The sequence below is a fragment of the Balaenoptera ricei genome, chromosome 21 (genome assembly GCF_028023285.1).
Source record: "Balaenoptera ricei isolate mBalRic1 chromosome 21, mBalRic1.hap2, whole genome shotgun sequence".
In the NCBI taxonomy this organism is placed as follows: Eukaryota; Metazoa; Chordata; class Mammalia; order Artiodactyla; family Balaenopteridae; genus Balaenoptera; species Balaenoptera ricei.
Window position 1 is genome coordinate 38311997 of NC_082659.1, and position 10040 is coordinate 38322036.

The window sequence follows — 10040 nt, forward strand, 5'->3', positions numbered from 1 at the left end:
AGCCATCACCCCCCAAGTTCTTTTTCTTGCTGACGAATTCGGTTCACTCCCGTGAACTTATTGGATTTGGGGTCGACGTAGATAGAAGAAAAGGTTGACCTCGAATGCTGATCACGCTAAAGACCTGCCTAGTTTCATAAAACCCATCCCTTGACCTTGGCTATATCTCGGCTGAAGGGTTCATCCTAGATCACGTGAACTTGCAAAAACCTTCGGGCGGGTCCCTTTCTAGTGGACTGAATTCGGGAGTGCTTCCTTCTAAGCCAGTTCAAGAGAGCTCTTTCACAAGTTAACTGTGGCACTCGGATCCGTACGTAGACACAGGCCAGCTCTAGGAGGGAGCTACAGACATACCCGTTACCGGGCCCTTTCCAGATTCTTGCACAGCAGTACCATAGAAATGAAGATCGCTTCCACAAGACTCTAAGGCTAACAAGGCAAAACGTTTTAATTGAAAGACATAGCTTGTACACAAGGGAGAAGGCGGTGTGCGGGGTGGGGGTGGGGGGATGTGGGGGGGGTGGGGTGGGGGGGAGGCGAGAGACAGCTCCCCGAGTCGAGTCGCTTTGATCACGGAAGGGAGAGTCTGTCTCGGGATCACTGATCATTTCCGGAAATCCTCCACATTCTTGGATCAGCAGCAGCTGGTTCCACGGTGGCTACCTATGGGGAATAGCAAGCGCTTCCACGAGGCGAAAGAAGCGCACGAGGATTTTCTGCAAGAAAGCACAGGAACAGATAAGGGTTAAATGTACAGTTGAGCTTCCTGTCTCGTGACAACTAGGTACAGTCGTGGGTGTCAACAGAGGTAACGTTAATCTTTTACTCCCGCGAGCCTCTTTTGTGTGTGTGTGGGGGGGTGTGGGGGGGTGGTGGGGGGGTGGGGTGTGTGTGTGTGCGTGTGCGTGTGCGTGTGCGTGTGCGTGTGTGTGTGTGTGTGTGTGGAAGGTCCGGGTTATTGCTCAACGCCCCTCATGTCATATCCCCTTGCGATGAGGTCACCCTGAGTCAGGAGTGTGCGTATCTCCGTGATGCATCTGAAAGGCACGTGCCAAGTCAACCCAGGGGAATAGTCAACTGCACCTCAAACAGTGTCTGAGCTTGCGATAGACACACCTGTCTTTCTCCAGTTTTGTCATCTCGACCGTCACTTTTGGACATTGTGGGGATGGCGCAGGCCGAGCCAGAATATCCACCATGTCTTTAAATATCAGTGAGTCTCAAGGGTGTGTGCGACCTTCACCCAGGAAGAGTGCGCCCTGATGAGCAAATTCCAGGGGATGCTGTCTAGAGCTGTGCTGCTGGAGGACCTCAGTTATCTGGTGTCCATGGGTGAGTCTGTCCACAGCCATTTATCTGATAAAAGATTACCCAGAGGAGCTTTGCGTATTCTGCCCCCCACCACGCCGATGCCTATACACTTACAGAGCATCCACATCTGCCTGAAGGGGATGTGCTTCTTTCTTTCTTTCTTTCTTTTTAATTTTTTTTTTTTTTCAGGATCCCACCAGGATGGACAATTTCTGGCCACAATCACACGTCTTCCTTTCTGCTCCATATCTAACACTCAGAACAGTGCAGGACACTCACCTCATGGCACGCCTGCATCCAGTGGATGGATCAACGTGATAGGTAGTTCCTAACCAGCTCCTCTGCTCTTGAAACCGTGGCAGAGTTTGGCACAACACTCGTCATCATAGCAGACATTTTCCCTTTAAAAGAGAGTTCATGGGGATGGGGGGTGGGGTGGGGGGTGGTTGGCCTTCCGAGGGAGCTGATGTTATTGAATATGGTTTTTTGAAAATAATGTTCGATCCACTATGGAACAATGGATTCACCCTCGTTAGAAAAACAAAGGATTTCACAGTCTGTTTCTGGTCTGGGACCTGAGCATCAGCAGACAGTTCCTGAATACCTGAGCCCAAAGTCAGCGTCCCTCCTGCTCTGGGGAAGGGCTGGGCGTACTTCCCCGTGCTCAGGACGCCCTTCCCCGTGTGCTCAGGACGCCCTTCCCCGTGTGCTCAGGACGCCCTTCCCCCCCCCCCCCCCGCCGTGCTGCTCTTTAACGTTCCTTCGCCTCGCTCCTCCTCCTGACGTGAACCTGAAGACCACACGCAGGTTCCAACGCAGGGCTCCAAATCCAGGTCCATGTTTCCCACGAAACACGTTATCGGCTGCACCAATCAGATGTGCTTTCACAGCTGGAGCAGGAGGAGAGATGAGGAGGATGCAAGAGGATTTCCCAGAGTCCTGAATCCAGGTGGGCTCCAGGCTCATTCGAGTCAGTGTGGAGAGAAGCCTGGCCACTAGGGGAGAAGGGCAGGTAATGCCCACCGCAGACTCCCCTGAGAAAGTAGTTTTCCTGACACATCTTGTAAGACATTACCCAGTGCACTCGTCCTTGTAAACACCAGAGAAGTCACACACAGCAGAAACCCTGTGTCTGAGATCAGTGAGGTAGAGCCTTCAGCCAGAAATTACCCTCTTTAAGCCGAAGAAAATCATGTGGGGAGAAACCCTAAGCCTGGAACCACGGTGGAAGAACCTTCAGTTGGCGCTCCAGCCTCAACACACACAGACAGCTCAGAGTGGGATGCATCCCTGACGCGGTAGGGAAGGCAGCACAAGCTTTACTAGGAGGACAGCCGGCGGTCGTCTTGGGCCAGACCACACAATCACCGCTGTAGAAGAAATCCGATGCAATGCATGGGAGAATCCCATTCGCCATGGAGCCAGCACTTGTAGGACATGAGAGGATTCACACTGAATAAAATAGTCTCAGCACGGTGAAGGAAGGACATTCTTCAGTGGTCCCTTATCCCTTGGTGTCCTCACACCAAGGAGGTGCCAATTCTAACGTCACAATGGCAAATTCCTCACCTAGTTCACATCAAGAAATGAATGCTGGGAATATACTGACTCTATAAAGAATGTGTGAGCCCCACGATTGAGACAAGGTTCAGACGTTTGGAGATTGTCTATTACTACAAATCTACAGCATAAATAGGTAGATGGCGAAGTATTTTGAGAATGCAAAGTTTGGTACCAAGAAAGAAAGCAACCCCACTTCAGTGGATCAGTGCTTGGACATATGTAAGCACTACCGAATGGGTGTGTGTCTTTCAAAACCAGGAAATGTTGCCCTGAGTCAGAATGGGTCAATTTTCCTTTCATACACTCGCTGTCGATCAGTGAGGGACTTTCTATTTTTATGAAGTTGTAAACATAATTACAAACCCTAGGGTCAATCAGGAACTAAGTTTCAATGGTCAGTAAAAAAGTAGAACACAAGTGATGGGGGTTACCTGTTACATTACTGTCCAAATAGGTATGCACGCACATGTCAAGGATGAGTGGCCACAAGAATAAACACAACAAAGTTGAAACCTGTGCATGTGCGTGTGTGCGTGTGTGTGTGTGACTCATAGGTGGATGTTTCCCATAGCCGTGCACTATGGCACTGCAGGATCTGTGGTTGCTGAGTCCCCGGAGGTGGAAGCGCAGATACAGGGCCCTGACTGTGCAGTTATCCATGGATTTTCAGTGCGTGGGCTCGGCACCCGTAACCCTCCATGTTGGCTGTTCAACGGTCAACTCTAGTTTATAGATCAGAGAGGATAACATCATGTGTTCACTATTAATAACTTTTCCAAATAATCTTTATCTTTTTAAAAGGAAGACATCATTTAATCCATTTCACAAGCTGATATTGGGAACCTACTGCCCCAGCACGTGAATTATCCCTACAGAACACAAGATCCCCGAGAAGGAAGAGCCCTGAGCACTGAGACGCCATGAAGGTAGGCTTTTAGATGATATTCTCTGCTTCTCCAGCTTGAGGTAAAACATGGGATGACTGGGTCTACCTATCCCATTCCGGTTTGTCAAATGGGAGCCCCCATGGCACGTATCACCAGAAGTCGGTCCATGATAACTCCATCTATAGGAATTCTTGGCAGTTTTAGGTTTAGGATCATAGCTTTTCCTGCCATCGATTGAAAACTCCTTGGGCCCTGTTAGCAGTGACAGATTCAATGAGTCCAGTACTTCATAGGTTTTGTCACGCATTTAGAAGGGGAATCACCATCAAGTTGCTGAAATGAGGACTAAGTGTCTTTCAGACATGGAGATAGAAATAAATGGTGCTCTGCGGGGTGTGCGATGACGGGCACCCAGGATTCCTTCACCCAGCCCTCCCTTTGCTCCCTCACCGCTTCCTGGAAAATTGGCGCGCGCGCGCGCGCACACACACACACACACACACACACACACACACACACAGCTCTGGGGGCGCTATTTGCTGTCCATGATTTCACGTGCCTTTTGGGCACGGCTGGTAGAGATGGACATGAAGCAGCAGGACAGCAAGCTGGCATCTCGGTCGGCCTAGAGAAGTTTCCCAAGTGAAATATCAGAACCAGGGCAGGGGGGCGCAGAGAGAGGCGGGGAGGGGAGGCCCACGTGACCTGGGAGAGAAGTTGGGGGGGACCGCTGACCGACCTCGGTTCAGGTTCCCCGTCCCCCTCCTGCTGAGAACCTGCCTTCGCTTCCTGCCCTCAGGTGTGTGAGAGGAGCATGTTTCTTTCCAACAAATACCAACACATCAATTCAGTCTGTTTGTGTGTTTGTTCTTGCTTGTTCGTTTTCTGGACGAGGCCAAAGAACCCTTCCAGTGGAGGTGTGTGTACAAAGGAGGATCTGACAGGATGGGAGATTGAGGGTCAGTCCATGTGCCAAGAAATCCAGAGAATCTGTCGTAGCTGAGACTCGGGCCTTTTGCAGAAATAGGCCAAGAGAGTTCAGATTTGATCATTCACTGCCAAATAGTCATCACAGCAGTTTCTTGGAAGGGATTGTGTTGCAGGAGCCAGGGTGGCCCTCAGCCCTCAGGCCTCAGCCCGGCGGGCGGGCAGGCAGGCAGGCAGGCAGGCAGGCAGGCAGCGGCTATTGTCTGTTGTTCCCGCCCCCACCCCCACCCCCACCCCTGTTCCTTCTCCAGCGCTCCTTCCTAAGTCCCCTGGACTGACCTTTGCCAGGAGCGGGGGAGGGGAGGTCCGGACGATTCATTCGGCAGGGCCTCGTTCAATCGCTCCATTCAAATGCAGAAAGCTCTCCGGTCAAGTCGGAGCGTTTGACTTTGCCTCGAGCTTCTCTTTAATGAATGGCTTTTTCTTTTTTCTTTCCCCAGTTTCCCCCACCCTTAGGCTGCCCCCTCCAAACTGCAGGGAGGGAAGGAGGGAGAGAGGAAGGGATGGGAGGAGGATGTGTGAGAAACAGGCCGTTTTTCCAGGCAAAAGGAGTCCCCTCCTTTTCCTAACCCAGGAAACCCCACTACACCATTTGAGAATCATGGACACGCGTGAAAGCAGACGTCTTCACTTGAGATCTTCCTCCGCAGGAGGACAGAAAGGAGGGCCAGTGTGTCCCTCTTGTGCTGGCCGGTTCTTAAGTCACTTGAATTCAAAATAATCAATAGAGCATGGAGGCACATTTTGGGGCGGCCTACTCTGGAGCCCAACAGTTCCCTCCTCTGAAAGTTCCTTGGAACATATTAAAGCTGAGCTGGTGACTGTGTGTGTGTGTGTGTGTGTGTGTGTGTGTGTGTGTGTGTGTGTCTGAGTCAAGGAGATTTCTAGATCTAGATGTCAGGGTCGAAGCAACTTTAGAAGTTTGAAATAACTCTGATGATGTCGTCGGGTGTTTGGTTCAAATTTCGGAGTGGCTCTCACAGAAACAGGAACGAGGACTTTTTCCATAGGAGCCGTTGTGGCCGTTTCTCTAAGGTTTTCGTCAAGTTCTCTAGCTTCCGTTTGCAGGGCTTCAGGCAAAGGGCCGTTTTAGTTCTCAGTGATGCCAAGTCAAAAGGGTGGGAGAAAATGGCAAACGTTCATGGAGAGAGTCATAGCCAGATATTGGAGGGAACTCAAAAAACTTCGGGATGCAGTCCAGTTTTCAGGTTAAGAACAACTCCCTAAGGGAAGTGAGTAGCACCAGAATTTCATATCCACAAGTGTGTATCCCCGTTTTATGGAAACATAATTTTGGCCTCCAAGTAACATATGCGAATAACTCTATTGCCAGGGAAATAAGAAGCCTCACTGAGAGTTTCTGAATTAAGGAAAGTAGGGAGAAAAAGATCAGTGATTCTATCCTGCTGACAGAGGTATGAGTTACCAAATGGACGTCCCCCTTTAAAAATAAAAGAAGAAAATTGGGTTTTGTTTGTTTGTTTTTGTTTTTCCTTGTATCTGGAAAACAAAAGATTTAACAATCAGTCCTAATCGCTCCCTCTCTCCCTCTCTCCCTCTCTCTCCCTCTCTCCCTCTCTCTCTCTGTTTCTCTCTCTCCCTCTCTCTCCCTCTCTCCCTCTCTCTCTCTGTTTCTCTCTCTCCCTCTCTCTCTCTCTCTCTCTCTCTCTCTCTCTCTCTCTCTCTCTTTATATATATATCAAAATACTTTATATAGATATTCTTTTTCAGATTCTTTTCTCTCATACGTTATTACAAAGTAGTGAGTAGAGTTTCCTGTGCTATATAGTAGGAGGTGTTTGTTGATTACCTATTTTATGTACAGTAATGTGTATGTGTTCATCTCAACTTCCTAAGTTATCTATCCCCCGCTTCCCCAAGCAGTCCTGTTTTACACAAGTAGTCATACACGTTGTCGTCCTATTCATCAGTTCATTCAACCCCATGTAAGTCATTCTTGTTCTTCTTGGAGTCCAGTTTTTCCATCGGTCCTGCCGACCTTGCCTGATGATTGAGGGTGACTGGACGAGTGACGGTTCCAAAAAGTTTACAAGAGCTTTTGTGAAGGATTGTAGGATTTTCCCAGAGAAGCGGGTGCCTTGATCTGATCACACGGGAGGCTGTGGAAGGTAGACCCCAAGTGGCAAACACATTTTGTTTTTTTAACAGTCTCTGTGCCACGGTGAGGACATCAGGCTTGCAGCGAGGGAAGACTTCAACCCACACGGAAAACATACAAGGATGTTTGGATGACCCCTACTAAGTGGCAGTGGAATGAAGTCCAGTGGCTGGGGTTCAGAGGATCCAGAGAGAGGAGGTTTTCTTTCCATAGAGAAAAATGATTTTTCCCCCCCAGGGTTACAAGCATGACAGGTCAGACGTTGCCGGTAGACTGTAGAAGTCTTCCTGCCAATGTCTATTTACAGTTGGAGTCATCTTGGAGGCACCACGGGCGGGTGAAGGAATGCAAGGTGTGGGGGAGGGGGGAGGTTGGCCAGGGAGCAACCGGCTGGGCCACCGTCTCCCGTCTGCCATAGCCCCGACCGGCTGTTGAAAGGACAGAATGGACTTGATCCACGTGTGCCCCGCCACCCCCACCATCTTTCCACAGGCTGTTGTTACTGCCTTGGCGTGAAAGTCGGTTAGAACATCTCCCTGATACTGGGTTCAGCCCCTTTCGTGTGAGCCTCCATTTTGACGATAACAGACAACACTTTATGCCAGGGCAGAGAAGACTTCCGGGAAGAAAGATCCCATCATTTCTGGAACAGTTAGAACACATCGGTGTACAGGCACAAGCCAAAGAAGACTTCACGTTGTTCCTTCCTCTTTGACAACACTCTCCCGTGTCATCGAACCTCTCCAAGAAACTTACTCAGTTTCATCTCTCTCATTTCTCAGGAGAGAGAACACATTTTTGAGCTATTTTGAGGGCCCTCTCCTCCTGGATCCTATCTCAAAGTGCGTTCGAAGCCCAAAGGACTTCATCTGTCCTTCAATTTTTGGGCAAATGTGTCCAAAATATCCAAAAGATTGTAAAGCACTTAATCTGATAGGTCACTGTGAAACAGTGCTTCGTTAGCCATGTCACCAACATCCCAAGGAAAGACTTGCTAGGCAGAGAGAGAAGCTTCTTCTTCAGTTCTGAGCCAAACCTGGTTCTTTGAATATCGAGAGGACTAAGTTGATGTGAGTCCTCCAAGACCTGATAAAGGCAACCTAGAAAATAAGTGATGACTTTTGACAAAGACATAAGCTTCTCTTTCTTTCTTTCTTTCTTTCTTTCTTTCTTTCTTTCTTTCTCTCTCTCTCTCTCTCTCTCTTTCTTTCTCTCTCTCTCTCTCTCTCTCTCTCTCTCTCTCTCTCTCTCTCTCCTCTCTCTCTCTCTCTCTCTCTCTCTCTCTCTCTCTCTCTCTCTCTCTCCCCTCTCTCTCTCTCTCTCTCTCTCCCCCCCCCTCTTTCTTTCTCTCTCTCCTTAAAGATAAAGGAAAAAAACCTTTCCTAATCTAATCTAATCTCTCATGATGGGCAGAGCAGACCGATAGAAGAAAAACCCAAACCCTAAACCCAAACCTGGTCCTTTTAACAGAGAGAGACAACTAAATTCTAATTTTGCACTGGTTTCATGTTGATACGAAAACTCATTTCTGTCTTTGAATCCACCCTCATCTTATCCAGTCCTGACCACGGATCCAATTCCTTTCCAAAGACACTTTTCTTCACACACCTTTTCCAATTGTCTGTGCCCATTTTTAGCTTGTCCCTTGTTTTCTTTCTTTTCCATTGAGAAATGACTACCTTTAGGACAAAAATCTCTTTCTCCTTCCCCCAAACCTTATCTCCATACACCTTCTACTTTGCCTCCCCCCTCCCCCCCCCCAAAAAAGTCCTCTTCCTACCGTGACGATGGCGGTAGCTTGGACCACACACGTTCCTTCTTTAGAATGCCTCGTCCTTGGACACTGTCTTTTTTTTTTTTTTTTTCCTCTTCAGTGAAAGTAAGGAAGCCAACCACAGTGAACAGTGTGAACATGGAATAGTTTGTAGAAGTCTAGGCTCCTACCTAGTACAGTCTTTCCCTAAAGCACAAGATCTATCTAGGCATGGAACCAAACATGCTCAGTCTCTCCTCCGTAAAAGGTCCAAAGCAGGGAGACCCTTAGACTTGTGGAGCCATGAACATTTCAGTATTTTATCTTATGTGGAGATGATGTAGACACTCGCTGAGGTTTCACCCTGTCAGGGCACTTAGCCAACCGCTAAGCCTAGAGATGACCAGAGATGTTGGAAAGTCTTGAAGTCGGCCTGTGGAAAACAATCATTGGGGGAAAAGTTCCCCTTAAACATTCTTATCTCGTCAACATCTATGTCCTCTGTTATGAGCAATCCTACTTGGATGATTCGTGAACATTTCATGAGACATGAAAGCAGTTCAGTTCGTCATGATCTCTACACCTCCCGCCCCCCGCTCCCCTTTCACGTGAGAGATTTTCTTCCTGATTTCAGAGGGGAGAAGTAAAGGAGAGTCAGAGTGCCCCTCTCGTGGTGTTGTCACTCAAATTCCAAAACATCCCTATGCCACGGAGGCACATTTGGGGGTGGCCTACCCAGGGCCCCAAGACTTTCAAAGTCAAACTCAAGGAGGATGTAAATGTACTTCATGCCACCGAACCGGTGAACCTGATGGCTTACTAGGAGGTGATGTGTCATTGGCCCACCAGTTTAAAACACAGAACCAAACACCCTCTCCTCGATGACTCGGAACAAGTGAGTTCCTGGGTCTGTCGGAGAGGGTCCCCTCCTCCAGGTGGGTCAATAAGCACTGCACATGACGGTAGGTGTTCATGGTGTCCTTGGGAAAGAAAGGCAGGGAGAATTTTATTTTGAAAAGCTTATCTTCTCACAGCATTTACACTATGAACGATGATGCAACTTCATTGGGGGCGTGGGGGGAGCGGGTTGGGCGGTGAAGGCCAGGTAGCCTGGCAACATAGAAGAGCCACGGAGGCTGTGTGTGACCCCAAGGATGTCCGGCGACTCCTCTCACTTGGGGGGTGGGGGGGAAGGGGGGGCGAGATTCCTGTGTGTCTGTCTGCATTCATCAGTCGTGGGAGAGGAAAAACGATGTTCCCTCAACGATCCTTCTGAGTTCTTGCCTGAGAATCCCCTGTCCCCAAAAGACAGCTCGAGAAGAGAGCAACCCACGGCTGAGGAACGCGTGCACTGTGCCCCCCACGCAGGAGAAGCCCAAGCCAGAAGTCACTCGAAACGGCGGGCTGTGAGCTTGAGCTT